The sequence below is a fragment of the Carettochelys insculpta genome, chromosome 2 (assembly GCF_033958435.1).
Source record: "Carettochelys insculpta isolate YL-2023 chromosome 2, ASM3395843v1, whole genome shotgun sequence".
Classification (NCBI taxonomy): Eukaryota; Metazoa; Chordata; order Testudines; family Carettochelyidae; genus Carettochelys; species Carettochelys insculpta.
In genome coordinates, this window is record NC_134138.1 from 128,607,929 (window position 1) to 128,622,932 (window position 15,004).

The 15,004-nt window shown below is 58.6% G+C and overlaps 4 non-coding genes across 4 annotated transcripts; all 4 read left to right on the forward strand.

The window, feature by feature from the left end:
- The first annotated feature begins 2,983 nt into the window (after nucleotides 1–2,983).
- Nucleotides 2,984–3,072, forward strand: TRNAY-GUA (transfer RNA tyrosine (anticodon GUA)). Its single transcript is given in 2 exon segments — nucleotides 2,984–3,020; nucleotides 3,037–3,072. It is a non-coding gene; the product is annotated as a tRNA-Tyr (tRNA).
- Nucleotides 3,073–6,947: 3,875 nt separating this feature from the next.
- Nucleotides 6,948–7,036, forward strand: TRNAY-GUA (transfer RNA tyrosine (anticodon GUA)). The gene is given in 2 exon segments: nucleotides 6,948–6,984; nucleotides 7,001–7,036. It is a non-coding gene; the product is annotated as a tRNA-Tyr (tRNA).
- Nucleotides 7,037–10,911: 3,875 nt separating this feature from the next.
- On the forward strand, nucleotides 10,912–11,000 carry TRNAY-GUA (transfer RNA tyrosine (anticodon GUA)). Its single transcript is given in 2 exon segments — nucleotides 10,912–10,948; nucleotides 10,965–11,000. It is a non-coding gene; the product is annotated as a tRNA-Tyr (tRNA).
- A 3,875-nt stretch (nucleotides 11,001–14,875) lies between these two features.
- On the forward strand, nucleotides 14,876–14,964 carry TRNAY-GUA (transfer RNA tyrosine (anticodon GUA)). Its single transcript is given in 2 exon segments — nucleotides 14,876–14,912; nucleotides 14,929–14,964. It is a non-coding gene; the product is annotated as a tRNA-Tyr (tRNA).
- Nucleotides 14,965–15,004: the final 40 nt, after the last annotated feature.

Sequence of the window (15,004 nt, forward strand, 5' to 3'; positions counted from 1 at the left end):
CTTCACCCTCCATGCCCACCTGGGCTCCCAGGACAGACCCGCCTCTCTAGGACCTGGTGCTGCGTCTTCTTGAGACAACATGTGGGCGGCACGTAGGGTCACAGGCCTCTCTCCCCAGATTTCTGTCAAGGTTCACACCGCAACATGGCCAGCCATAGCCTTCTTCCACTGCGCGGGAGTTAAGGCAACAGGGGAGGGCTTCCAGATGCAGGCGGGCGGAGGGGGACGACAGGCATGACTCGGCTCACGGCTTTCAAGAGGTCGTCTCTTCCCCTTACTCTCCCTCCTCCCGCTAGCCTGTGGCCGGAACCAGCCGGTCCCTTCCTGCCCGTAGAAAGGCAGCTATCCTCTCCAAGATGCTGCTGGCCACCGACATAACCCAGCCACCTCTTGTCCCCTGGCCACACGGTGCACAGGCAGGGGTTAAGCACACGCGGTGAACTGTGCATCACGGCCCTGCGGGGGAGCCTGCCTACAGAGTCTGCAGTGCACCTGTCCACAGAGGTGGCTCAGCAGGGGAGGATGCCTCGGACACAGAGAAGTCCTCAACTTCCTGGGGGCAAGACTTAGGCAGGGCTGGCACATGAAGTGGGTGCTAAGACCCTGCCCGGGGGGCTACCGCAAAGCCTGTGGAGGCGGAGCGTGAACAGGCTGCAAAGAGCTCCCAGCGCTCCAGAGCTTAGCCGAGGAGCACAGACTCTTCCTGTGGCTAGGCTCTGGCGCGTGCAGAGATTGGCTCTTCCTGGACAGCCCCCTCAGGCCAGCGGGTCTTCAGCTCTTCACCACGCCGGCAGAGGCAGTGGGGGAAAGGAAAGGGTCTGCCTGCCTGCCAGCCTGCCCGACTAGTGGTTAACTGATTGCTCCGAACGGGGGCTGATCCTCTGCACAAGCGCTGGGCGCAGAACGCATCCTGCTGCAGACGCCTGGGGAGGATGTGGATGAGCAGCAGGGATGGGACACAGCTGGAGAGGAAGAGCATGTAAACATCAGGTGGGCGGGCAGCACAGGTGCCACATAACCGGCCACCTCCTCTCCACACTCACCACTGCTGCTTGGAAACGGGGCAGGGATGAGGAGCCTGCTGGCACACACCAGGCACTGCACTGATGGACCGGCAGGGGGAACGGCCAGCCCTGCACGCCGCAGCTTTGCCCAACCGTCAGCCTTGCACACTCGCCCCCATCATCATCCACAGGACACCCCACCTTTCACCGCTGCTGGATGGGCAGCTGCAAAGCAAGCATGAGGCCAGCATTAGGACTCACGTGTACACATGGAAGGGGAGAGACAGAAAATACAGGGCAAGTCGGGACACCCGCAGGACGGCTCACATGCAGGACCGACCCTTTCAAAACGCGGTATCTGGTCACCCTAGCTAAAACACAGTGTCCGCACGTAACTCCCAAAGCTCCCTTTGCAGGAGCGGATGCTAGGGGGCAGATGCGCCGGGGAGGACTTTCTTTCAGGTGGCAAGCAGGAGGGGAACACAGGGGGAGTAGAAACGGCCCTTCCGTCCCCGACAGTCCCTTCTCCTTCGAGGTCAAACGAGCGTCTCCGGTGCTGATGGCGGGCTCTTACGTTTGACGGAGAAGCAACGTCCGCGTTTCTGCGGTTTGCTCACTTTTCGGCCGTCCTTCCTCAGCGTCGTAGAGCACAGTTCAAGGAGCAGCGTGAGCGAGCAGTTCCATTTCTGTCACCTTGGGCCTTTGGTCCATCACATTTGGAGAGCTGCGATTTCTTTAGGCAAGCGTGACTGCACATAGCACGTAACAGGCTTCTGGCGCAGAACTGCTACCATCCGAATCTGGTGGAATTTCTCAGAAGGACCTGCAGGGTTCTCCGCAGACAGCGTGAACCTTTGCTTTTCTTGGCCCGCGCCCCCAACAGGCGGGCAGGGAGGCGACGCGTCCCCTTTACTTGCCTGCTTTTCTTCTTCTTGCGGTCACGATATCAGGCGCTAGGGATGTGTGGGTCCGCAAGGCAGGGGGCATGCTTGAATTTCTCTGATGGGCTCAGGAAAGACGTATTTTGTTTACACACAAGAAAGGGAGCGGGGTAGTTTGCCGCGTCACCTGTCCGCGTTGGGTGCAGGTCATGTCCCAAGTGCTCTGCAAGGCCAAAGGCAATCTTTTTAGGGGTGCGAAGAGATGTGCGGACAGGGGTTTGCGCTGAGTTGACAGTTTGTGTCGGAGAGGGGAAGGAAGCAACAGAAAAGGCATGGGGGATGAGCTCAAATGCTACTGTGCTCGCTGTGCATGTGAGAAGTAGCAGGATGGATGCCTGCATCCTCCAAACAGCCGTGTCTTTCTTCTCCACCCACATCCGTCACAGACTTATGACTGTGCAGAACGGGGCGCTGCCGGACGCTTTAGGGTGAGGATTCTGCTCGGAGGGAGTAAAAGGAGCAGCTTCCCTTCCAGGAGAGCGCAAGCCTGAGTTCTTATCATTTCAAAGGCTCCTTGTGTGTGTTGTCCTCAGGTAGAGGCCTGGGAAGCCGAGTCAGCTGTGAAAGCAGGAATGTGTCGGTCACACAGGAAGGCGAAGGGCAATGGACTGAAAAAATGTCATGACTTCAAGCGTCCTTTCGAGCCGGGCAGAAGGATCCGGCGTCAGACACGTTTGCCGTTGCTCCTACTTCCCTCTTCTGCGCCAGAATGGGGGGCGCGGAGGGGTGGGGCGGTGCGTACAGTGTGCTGCGCCTGCTCGAGACGATCTCAGGGCCCTTGCGGGTCAGCGAGGGCCGGGGCAAGAAGTTGCGGTATCCCAGCCAGCAGGCAGGGCTGGCGTCACCCACCCTTGGCTTCCCTTCTTCCTAGGCAGCTGCCCACAGCTGAGGCAGCCATGAGGATGGGAGAGCTACGTGTCTGTGGCTCGTTCCTGTCCGAGGGCGGGGCACAGGCAAGCCTATAATTAGCTCTTAGTGCCAGAGGGACTTCTTCCTCCCTGGCACTTTGAGTCACTTGGACAGCCTCCTTGCTGGGCTCCTTCGATAGCTCAGCTGGTAGAGCGGAGGACTGTAGTCTTCTTTCCTTGGCTATCCTTAGGTCGCTGGTTCAACTCCGGCTCGAAGGAGTGGGCTTTTGTTTCCGTCAGTACAGCCTCTTCTTTAGGCCTTCTCTTCATCGCGCGGTGGATCAACGCTGCAGCGATCGCTCTGCCGGCGCTGGATTTATCCCGTTTCCTTAGGCGCGATAAATTGATCTCCGAGCGCTCTCCCGTCGCCTCCGATACTCCACCAGGGTGAGAAAACTAGCCAGAGTCAATGGGAGAGCAGCCCCCGCTGGCCTTACTGCACACACCATAGGGCGGCAAGTACGCCAACCTCAGCTACGCCATTTGCGCAGCTGAGCTTCGGTAGGTTCCATTGGAGGTGGGGACTGAGCGTGGACAAGGCCTTAGAGCTCCCCTGCTGGCCACTGCCATGTTTGACTCCGCGCGTGCAAGGCTGGCCGCTGGTAATGTGCTCTATTGGAAGCACCACTTCCTACTACTTTCATCCACCACACCTGCTTCCAAATACCAAGGCCACTGTTTATCGCTTGATCGGCACACTTCCTTTTCTTCACCTCCCGCGCTCCCTGCCTACGCATCCAGCTGTCGACCTCGGGCCTCACAAGTACCATTTAGCCCCCTGCTGGCAGGGCGCCTTCCACATAACACTAGCGTGACCGTATTTCCCTCTGCTGAATATGGGACACCTGCTCCAGTTACTTCTAATCAAGCAAGTTCAACAGCAAGCAGTACTATGCGGTACAAAAGTTCAAATTAACATCGAGTTCACCGAGACCCTATTAAAAAGAAAAGCTGAGCAGCTGGAGCCTCTTTCTTTACCTTCTGATCTCTACGGCTGGCGCAGGGAGGGGCCTCACACACGCATACAAACACACACGCACTCCCGTACACCTCTCGCACATCAAGATGCGGCTCGCCGACTGGCCTGACCCAACCCTCCCTGTCCAGTGCTCTTCACCCTCCATGCCCACCTGGGCTCCCAGGACAGACCCGCCTCTCTAGGACCTGGTGCTGCGTCTTCTTGAGACAACATGTGGGCGGCACGTAGGGTCACAGGCCTCTCTCCCCAGATTTCTGTCAAGGTTCACACCGCAACATGGCCAGCCGTAGCCTTCTTCCACTGCGCGGGAGTTAAGGCAACAGGGGAGGGCTTCCAGATGCAGGCGGGCGGAGGGGGACGACAGGCATGACTCGGCTCACGGCTTTCAAGAGGTCGTCTCTTCCCCTTACTCTCCCTCCTCCCGCTAGCCTGTGGCCGGAACCAGCCGGTCCCTTCCTGCCCGTAGAAAGGCAGCTATCCTCTCCAAGATGCTGCTGGCCACCGACATAACCCAGCCACCTCTTGTCCCCTGGCCACACGGTGCACAGGCAGGGGTTAAGCACACGCGGTGAACTGTGCATCACGGCCCTGCGGGGGAGCCTGCCTACAGAGTCTGCAGTGCACCTGTCCACAGAGGTGGCTCAGCAGGGGAGGATGCCTCGGACACAGACAAGTCCTCAACTTCCTGGGGGCAAGACTTAGGCAGGGCTGGCACATGAAGTGGGTGCTAAGACCCTGCCCGGGGGGCTACCGCAAAGCCTGTGGAGGCGGAGCGTGAACAGGCTGCAAAGAGCTCCCAGCGCTCCAGAGCTTAGCCGAGGAGCACAGACTCTTCCTGTGGCTAGGCTCTGGCGCGTGCAGAGATTGGCTCTTCCTGGACAGCCCCCTCAGGCCAGCGGGTCTTCAGCTCTTCACCACGCCGGCAGAGGCAGTGGGGGAAAGGAAAGGGTCTGCCTGCCTGCCAGCCTGCCCGACTAGTGGTTAACTGATTGCTCCGAACGGGGGCTGATCCTCTGCACAAGCGCTGGGCGCAGAACGCATCCTGCTGCAGACGCCTGGGGAGGATGTGGATGAGCAGCAGGGATGGGACACAGCTGGAGAGGAAGAGCATGTAAACATCAGGTGGGCGGGCAGCACAGGTGCCACATAACCGGCCACCTCCTCTCCACACTCACCACTGCTGCTTGGAAACGGGGCAGGGATGAGGAGCCTGCTGGCACACACCAGGCACTGCACTGATGGACCGGCAGGGGGAACGGCCAGCCCTGCACGCCGCAGCTTTGCCCAACCGTCAGCCTTGCACACTCGCCCCCATCATCATCCACAGGACACCCCACCTTTCACCGCTGCTGGATGGGCAGCTGCAAAGCAAGCATGAGGCCAGCATTAGGACTCACGTGTACACATGGAAGGGGAGAGACAGAAAATACAGGGCAAGTCGGGACACCCGCAGGACGGCTCACATGCAGGACCGACCCTTTCAAAACGCGGTATCTGGTCACCCTAGCTAAAACACAGTGTCCGCACGTAACTCCCAAAGCTCCCTTTGCAGGAGCGGATGCTAGGGGGCAGATGCGCCGGGGAGGACTTTCTTTCAGGTGGCAAGCAGGAGGGGAACACAGGGGGAGTAGAAACGGCCCTTCCGTCCCCGACAGTCCCTTCTCCTTCGAGGTCAAACGAGCGTCTCCGGTGCTGATGGCGGGCTCTTACGTTTGACGGAGAAGCAACGTCCGCGTTTCTGCGGTTTGCTCACTTTTCGGCCGTCCTTCCTCAGCGTCGTAGAGCACAGTTCAAGGAGCAGCGTGAGCGAGCAGTTCCATTTCTGTCACCTTGGGCCTTTGGTCCATCACATTTGGAGAGCTGCGATTTCTTTAGGCAAGCGTGACTGCACATAGCACGTAACAGGCTTCTGGCGCAGAACTGCTACCATCCGAATCTGGTGGAATTTCTCAGAAGGACCTGCAGGGTTCTCCGCAGACAGCGTGAACCTTTGCTTTTCTTGGCCCGCGCCCCCAACAGGCGGGCAGGGAGGCGACGCGTCCCCTTTACTTGCCTGCTTTTCTTCTTCTTGCGGTCACGATATCAGGCGCTAGGGATGTGTGGGTCCGCAAGGCAGGGGGCATGCTTGAATTTCTCTGATGGGCTCAGGAAAGACGTATTTTGTTTACACACAAGAAAGGGAGCGGGGTAGTTTGCCGCGTCACCTGTCCGCGTTGGGTGCAGGTCATGTCCCAAGTGCTCTGCAAGGCCAAAGGCAATCTTTTTAGGGGTGCGAAGAGATGTGCGGACAGGGGTTTGCGCTGAGTTGACAGTTTGTGTCGGAGAGGGGAAGGAAGCAACAGAAAAGGCATGGGGGATGAGCTCAAATGCTACTGTGCTCGCTGTGCATGTGAGAAGTAGCAGGATGGATGCCTGCATCCTCCAAACAGCCGTGTCTTTCTTCTCCACCCACATCCGTCACAGACTTATGACTGTGCAGAACGGGGCGCTGCCGGACGCTTTAGGGTGAGGATTCTGCTCGGAGGGAGTAAAAGGAGCAGCTTCCCTTCCAGGAGAGCGCAAGCCTGAGTTCTTATCATTTCAAAGGCTCCTTGTGTGTGTTGTCCTCAGGTAGAGGCCTGGGAAGCCGAGTCAGCTGTGAAAGCAGGAATGTGTCGGTCACACAGGAAGGCGAAGGGCAATGGACTGAAAAAATGTCATGACTTCAAGCGTCCTTTCGAGCCGGGCAGAAGGATCCGGCGTCAGACACGTTTGCCGTTGCTCCTACTTCCCTCTTCTGCGCCAGAATGGGGGGCGCGGAGGGGTGGGGCGGTGCGTACAGTGTGCTGCGCCTGCTCGAGACGATCTCAGGGCCCTTGCGGGTCAGCGAGGGCCGGGGCAAGAAGTTGCGGTATCCCAGCCAGCAGGCAGGGCTGGCGTCACCCACCCTTGGCTTCCCTTCTTCCTAGGCAGCTGCCCACAGCTGAGGCAGCCATGAGGATGGGAGAGCTACGTGTCTGTGGCTCGTTCCTGTCCGAGGGCGGGGCACAGGCAAGCCTATAATTAGCTCTTAGTGCCAGAGGGACTTCTTCCTCCCTGGCACTTTGAGTCACTTGGACAGCCTCCTTGCTGGGCTCCTTCGATAGCTCAGCTGGTAGAGCGGAGGACTGTAGTCTTCTTTCCTTGGCTATCCTTAGGTCGCTGGTTCAACTCCGGCTCGAAGGAGTGGGCTTTTGTTTCCGTCAGTACAGCCTCTTCTTTAGGCCTTCTCTTCATCGCGCGGTGGATCAACGCTGCAGCGATCGCTCTGCCGGCGCTGGATTTATCCCGTTTCCTTAGGCGCGATAAATTGATCTCCGAGCGCTCTCCCGTCGCCTCCGATACTCCACCAGGGTGAGAAAACTAGCCAGAGTCAATGGGAGAGCAGCCCCCGCTGGCCTTACTGCACACACCATAGGGCGGCAAGTACGCCGACCTCAGCTACGCCATTTGCGCAGCTGAGCTTCCGTAGGTTCCATTGGAGGTGGGGACTGAGCGTGGACAAGGCCTTAGAGCTCCCCTGCTGGCCACTGCCATGTTTGACTCCGCGCGTGCAAGGCTGGCCGCTGGTAATGTGCTCTATTGGAAGCACCACTTCCTACTACTTTCATCCACCACACCTGCTTCCAAATACCAAGGCCACTGTTTATCGCTTGATCGGCACACTTCCTTTTCTTCACCTCCCGCGCTCCCTGCCTACGCATCCAGCTGTCGACCTCGGGCCTCACAAGTACCATTTAGCCCCCTGCTGGCAGGGCGCCTTCCACATAACACTAGCGTGACCGTATTTCCCTCTGCTGAATATGGGACACCTGCTCCAGTTACTTCTAATCAAGCAAGTTCAACAGCAAGCAGTACTATGCGGTACAAAAGTTCAAATTAACATCGAGTTCACCGAGACCCTATTAAAAAGAAAAGCTGAGCAGCTGGAGCCTCTTTCTTTACCTTCTGATCTCTACGGCTGGCGCAGGGAGGGGCCTCACACACGCATACAAACACACACGCACTCCCGTACACCTCTCGCACATCAAGATGCGGCTCGCCGACTGGCCTGACCCAACCCTCCCTGTCCAGTGCTCTTCACCCTCCATGCCCACCTGGGCTCCCAGGACAGACCTGCCTCTCTAGGACCTGGTGCTGCGTCTTCTTGAGACAACATGTGGGCGGCACGTAGGGTCACAGGCCTCTCTCCCCAGATTTCTGTCAAGGTTCACACCACAACATGGCCAGCCGTAGCCTTCTTCCACTGCGCGGGAGTTAAGGCAACAGGGGAGGGCTTCCAGATGCAGGCGGGCGGAGGGGGACGACAGGCATGACTCGGCTCACGGCTTTCAAGAGGTCGTCTCTTCCCCTTACTCTCCCTCCTCCCGCTAGCCTGTGGCCGGAACCAGCCGGTCCCTTCCTGCCCGTAGAAAGGCAGCTATCCTCTCCAAGATGCTGCTGGCCACCGACATAACCCAGCCACCTCTTGTCCCCTGGCCACACGGTGCACAGGCAGGGGTTAAGCACACGCGGTGAACTGTGCATCACGGCCCTGCGGGGGAGCCTGCCTACAGAGTCTGCAGTGCACCTGTCCACAGAGGTGGCTCAGCAGGGGAGGATGCCTCGGACACAGAGAAGTCCTCAACTTCCTGGGGGCAAGACTTAGGCAGGGCTGGCACATGAAGTGGGTGCTAAGACCCTGCCCGGGGGGCTACCGCAAAGCCTGTGGAGGCGGAGCGTGAACAGGCTGCAAAGAGCTCCCAGCGCTCCAGAGCTTAGCCGAGGAGCACAGACTCTTCCTGTGGCTAGGCTCTGGCGCGTGCAGAGATTGGCTCTTCCTGGACAGCCCCCTCAGGCCAGCGGGTCTTCAGCTCTTCACCACGCCGGCAGAGGCAGTGGGGGAAAGGAAAGGGTCTGCCTGCCTGCCAGCCTGCCCGACTAGTGGTTAACTGATTGCTCCGAACGGGGGCTGATCCTCTGCACAAGCGCTGGGCGCAGAACGCATCCTGCTGCAGACGCCTGGGGAGGATGTGGATGAGCAGCAGGGATGGGACACAGCTGGAGAGGAAGAGCATGTAAACATCAGGTGGGCGGGCAGCACAGGTGCCACATAACCGGCCACCTCCTCTCCACACTCACCACTGCTGCTTGGAAACGGGGCAGGGATGAGGAGCCTGCTGGCACACACCAGGCACTGCACTGATGGACCGGCAGGGGGAACGGCCAGCCCTGCACGCCGCAGCTTTGCCCAACCGTCAGCCTTGCACACTCGCCCCCATCATCATCCACAGGACACCCCACCTTTCACCGCTGCTGGATGGGCAGCTGCAAAGCAAGCATGAGGCCAGCATTAGGACTCACGTGTACACATGGAAGGGGAGAGACAGAAAATACAGGGCAAGTCGGGACACCCGCAGGACGGCTCACATGCAGGACCGACCCTTTCAAAACGCGGTATCTGGTCACCCTAGCTAAAACACAGTGTCCGCACGTAACTCCCAAAGCTCCCTTTGCAGGAGCGGATGCTAGGGGGCAGATGCGCCGGGGAGGACTTTCTTTCAGGTGGCAAGCAGGAGGGGAACACAGGGGGAGTAGAAACGGCCCTTCCGTCCCCGACAGTCCCTTCTCCTTCGAGGTCAAACGAGCGTCTCCGGTGCTGATGGCGGGCTCTTACGTTTGACGGAGAAGCAACGTCCGCGTTTCTGCGGTTTGCTCACTTTTCGGCCGTCCTTCCTCAGCGTCGTAGAGCACAGTTCAAGGAGCAGCGTGAGCGAGCAGTTCCATTTCTGTCACCTTGGGCCTTTGGTCCATCACATTTGGAGAGCTGCGATTTCTTTAGGCAAGCGTGACTGCACATAGCACGTAACAGGCTTCTGGCGCAGAACTGCTACCATCCGAATCTGGTGGAATTTCTCAGAAGGACCTGCAGGGTTCTCCGCAGACAGCGTGAACCTTTGCTTTTCTTGGCCCGCGCCCCCAACAGGCGGGCAGGGAGGCGACGCGTCCCCTTTACTTGCCTGCTTTTCTTCTTCTTGCGGTCACGATATCAGGCGCTAGGGATGTGTGGGTCCGCAAGGCAGGGGGCATGCTTGAATTTCTCTGATGGGCTCAGGAAAGACGTATTTTGTTTACACACAAGAAAGGGAGCGGGGTAGTTTGCCGCGTCACCTGTCCGCGTTGGGTGCAGGTCATGTCCCAAGTGCTCTGCAAGGCCAAAGGCAATCTTTTTAGGGGTGCGAAGAGATGTGCGGACAGGGGTTTGCGCTGAGTTGACAGTTTGTGTCGGAGAGGGGAAGGAAGCAACAGAAAAGGCATGGGGGATGAGCTCAAATGCTACTGTGCTCGCTGTGCATGTGAGAAGTAGCAGGATGGATGCCTGCATCCTCCAAACAGCCGTGTCTTTCTTCTCCACCCACATCCGTCACAGACTTATGACTGTGCAGAACGGGGCGCTGCCGGACGCTTTAGGGTGAGGATTCTGCTCGGAGGGAGTAAAAGGAGCAGCTTCCCTTCCAGGAGAGCGCAAGCCTGAGTTCTTATCATTTCAAAGGCTCCTTGTGTGTGTTGTCCTCAGGTAGAGGCCTGGGAAGCCGAGTCAGCTGTGAAAGCAGGAATGTGTCGGTCACACAGGAAGGCGAAGGGCAATGGACTGAAAAAATGTCATGACTTCAAGCGTCCTTTCGAGCCGGGCAGAAGGATCCGGCGTCAGACACGTTTGCCGTTGCTCCTACTTCCCTCTTCTGCGCCAGAATGGGGGGCGCGGAGGGGTGGGGCGGTGCGTACAGTGTGCTGCGCCTGCTCGAGACGATCTCAGGGCCCTTGCGGGTCAGCGAGGGCCGGGGCAAGAAGTTGCGGTATCCCAGCCAGCAGGCAGGGCTGGCGTCACCCACCCTTGGCTTCCCTTCTTCCTAGGCAGCTGCCCACAGCTGAGGCAGCCATGAGGATGGGAGAGCTACGTGTCTGTGGCTCGTTCCTGTCCGAGGGCGGGGCACAGGCAAGCCTATAATTAGCTCTTAGTGCCAGAGGGACTTCTTCCTCCCTGGCACTTTGAGTCACTTGGACAGCCTCCTTGCTGGGCTCCTTCGATAGCTCAGCTGGTAGAGCGGAGGACTGTAGTCTTCTTTCCTTGGCTATCCTTAGGTCGCTGGTTCAACTCCGGCTCGAAGGAGTGGGCTTTTGTTTCCGTCAGTACAGCCTCTTCTTTAGGCCTTCTCTTCATCGCGCGGTGGATCAACGCTGCAGCGATCGCTCTGCCGGCGCTGGATTTATCCCGTTTCCTTAGGCGCGATAAATTGATCTCCGAGCGCTCTCCCGTCGCCTCCGATACTCCACCAGGGTGAGAAAACTAGCCAGAGTCAATGGGAGAGCAGCCCCCGCTGGCCTTACTGCACACACCATAGGGCGGCAAGTACGCCGACCTCAGCTACGCCATTTGCGCAGCTGAGCTTCCGTAGGTTCCATTGGAGGTGGGGACTGAGCGTGGACAAGGCCTTAGAGCTCCCCTGCTGGCCACTGCCATGTTTGACTCCGCGCGTGCAAGGCTGGCCGCTGGTAATGTGCTCTATTGGAAGCACCACTTCCTACTACTTTCATCCACCACACCTGCTTCCAAATACCAAGGCCACTGTTTATCGCTTGATCGGCACACTTCCTTTTCTTCACCTCCCGCGCTCCCTGCCTACGCATCCAGCTGTCGACCTCGGGCCTCACAAGTACCATTTAGCCCCCTGCTGGCAGGGCGCCTTCCACATAACACTAGCGTGACCGTATTTCCCTCTGCTGAATATGGGACACCTGCTCCAGTTACTTCTAATCAAGCAAGTTCAACAGCAAGCAGTACTATGCGGTACAAAAGTTCAAATTAACATCGAGTTCACCGAGACCCTATTAAAAAGAAAAGCTGAGCAGCTGGAGCCTCTTTCTTTACCTTCTGATCTCTACGGCTGGCGCAGGGAGGGGCCTCACACACACATACAAACACACACGCACTCCCGTACACCTCTCGCACATCAAGATGCGGCTCGCCGACTGGCCTGACCCAACCCTCCCTGTCCAGTGCTCTTCACCCTCCATGCCCACCTGGGCTCCCAGGACAGACCCGCCTCTCTAGGACCTGGTGCTGCGTCTTCTTGAGACAACATGTGGGCGGCACGTAGGGTCACAGGCCTCTCTCCCCAGATTTCTGTCAAGGTTCACACCACAACATGGCCAGCCGTAGCCTTCTTCCACTGCGCGGGAGTTAAGGCAACAGGGGAGGGCTTCCAGATGCAGGCGGGCGGAGGGGGACGACAGGCATGACTCGGCTCACGGCTTTCAAGAGGTCGTCTCTTCCCCTTACTCTCCCTCCTCCCGCTAGCCTGTGGCCGGAACCAGCCGGTCCCTTCCTGCCCGTAGAAAGGCAGCTATCCTCTCCAAGATGCTGCTGGCCACCGACATAACCCAGCCACCTCTTGTCCCCTGGCCACACGGTGCACAGGCAGGGGTTAAGCACACGCGGTGAACTGTGCATCACGGCCCTGCGGGGGAGCCTGCCTACAGAGTCTGCAGTGCACCTGTCCACAGAGGTGGCTCAGCAGGGGAGGATGCCTCGGACACAGAGAAGTCCTCAACTTCCTGGGGGCAAGACTTAGGCAGGGCTGGCACATGAAGTGGGTGCTAAGACCCTGCCCGGGGGGCTACCGCAAAGCCTGTGGAGGCGGAGCGTGAACAGGCTGCAAAGAGCTCCCAGCGCTCCAGAGCTTAGCCGAGGAGCACAGACTCTTCCTGTGGCTAGGCTCTGGCGCGTGCAGAGATTGGCTCTTCCTGGACAGCCCCCTCAGGCCAGCGGGTCTTCAGCTCTTCACCACGCCGGCAGAGGCAGTGGGGGAAAGGAAAGGGTCTGCCTGCCTGCCAGCCTGCCCGACTAGTGGTTAACTGATTGCTCCGAACGGGGGCTGATCCTCTGCACAAGCGCTGGGCGCAGAACGCATCCTGCTGCAGACGCCTGGGGAGGATGTGGATGAGCAGCAGGGATGGGACACAGCTGGAGAGGAAGAGCATGTAAACATCAGGTGGGCGGGCAGCACAGGTGCCACATAACCGGCCACCTCCTCTCCACACTCACCACTGCTGCTTGGAAACGGGGCAGGGATGAGGAGCCTGCTGGCACACACCAGGCACTGCACTGATGGACCGGCAGGGGGAACGGCCAGCCCTGCACGCCGCAGCTTTGCCCAACCGTCAGCCTTGCACACTCGCCCCCATCATCATCCACAGGACACCCCACCTTTCACCGCTGCTGGATGGGCAGCTGCAAAGCAAGCATGAGGCCAGCATTAGGACTCACGTGTACACATGGAAGGGGAGAGACAGAAAATACAGGGCAAGTCGGGACACCCGCAGGACGGCTCACATGCAGGACCGACCCTTTCAAAACGCGGTATCTGGTCACCCTAGCTAAAACACAGTGTCCGCACGTAACTCCCAAAGCTCCCTTTGCAGGAGCGGATGCTAGGGGGCAGATGCGCCGGGGAGGACTTTCTTTCAGGTGGCAAGCAGGAGGGGAACACAGGGGGAGTAGAAACGGCCCTTCCGTCCCCGACAGTCCCTTCTCCTTCGAGGTCAAACGAGCGTCTCCGGTGCTGATGGCGGGCTCTTACGTTTGACGGAGAAGCAACGTCCGCGTTTCTGCGGTTTGCTCACTTTTCGGCCGTCCTTCCTCAGCGTCGTAGAGCACAGTTCAAGGAGCAGCGTGAGCGAGCAGTTCCATTTCTGTCACCTTGGGCCTTTGGTCCATCACATTTGGAGAGCTGCGATTTCTTTAGGCAAGCGTGACTGCACATAGCACGTAACAGGCTTCTGGCGCAGAACTGCTACCATCCGAATCTGGTGGAATTTCTCAGAAGGACCTGCAGGGTTCTCCGCAGACAGCGTGAACCTTTGCTTTTCTTGGCCCGCGCCCCCAACAGGCGGGCAGGGAGGCGACGCGTCCCCTTTACTTGCCTGCTTTTCTTCTTCTTGCGGTCACGATATCAGGCGCTAGGGATGTGTGGGTCCGCAAGGCAGGGGGCATGCTTGAATTTCTCTGATGGGCTCAGGAAAGACGTATTTTGTTTACACACAAGAAAGGGAGCGGGGTAGTTTGCCGCGTCACCTGTCCGCGTTGGGTGCAGGTCATGTCCCAAGTGCTCTGCAAGGCCAAAGGCAATCTTTTTAGGGGTGCGAAGAGATGTGCGGACAGGGGTTTGCGCTGAGTTGACAGTTTGTGTCGGAGAGGGGAAGGAAGCAACAGAAAAGGCATGGGGGATGAGCTCAAATGCTACTGTGCTCGCTGTGCATGTGAGAAGTAGCAGGATGGATGCCTGCATCCTCCAAACAGCCGTGTCTTTCTTCTCCACCCACATCCGTCACAGACTTATGACTGTGCAGAACGGGGCGCTGCCGGACGCTTTAGGGTGAGGATTCTGCTCGGAGGGAGTAAAAGGAGCAGCTTCCCTTCCAGGAGAGCGCAAGCCTGAGTTCTTATCATTTCAAAGGCTCCTTGTGTGTGTTGTCCTCAGGTAGAGGCCTGGGAAGCCGAGTCAGCTGTGAAAGCAGGAATGTGTCGGTCACACAGGAAGGCGAAGGGCAATGGACTGAAAAAATGTCATGACTTCAAGCGTCCTTTCGAGCCGGGCAGAAGGATCCGGCGTCAGACACGTTTGCCGTTGCTCCTACTTCCCTCTTCTGCGCCAGAATGGGGGGCGCGGAGGGGTGGGGCGGTGCGTACAGTGTGCTGCGCCTGCTCGAGACGATCTCAGGGCCCTTGCGGGTCAGCGAGGGCCGGGGCAAGAAGTTGCGGTATCCCAGCCAGCAGGCAGGGCTGGCGTCACCCACCCTTGGCTTCCCTTCTTCCTAGGCAGCTGCCCACAGCTGAGGCAGCCATGAGGATGGGAGAGCTACGTGTCTGTGGCTCGTTCCTGTCCGAGGGCGGGGCACAGGCAAGCCTATAATTAGCTCTTAGTGCCAGAGGGACTTCTTCCTCCCTGGCACTTTGAGTCACTTGGACAGCCTCCTTGCTGGGCTCCTTCGATAGCTCAGCTGGTAGAGCGGAGGACTGTAGTCTTCTTTCCTTGGCTATCCTTAGGTCGCTGGTTCAACTCCGGCTCGAAGGAGTGGGCTTTTGTTTCCGTCAGTACAGCCTCTTCTTTAGGC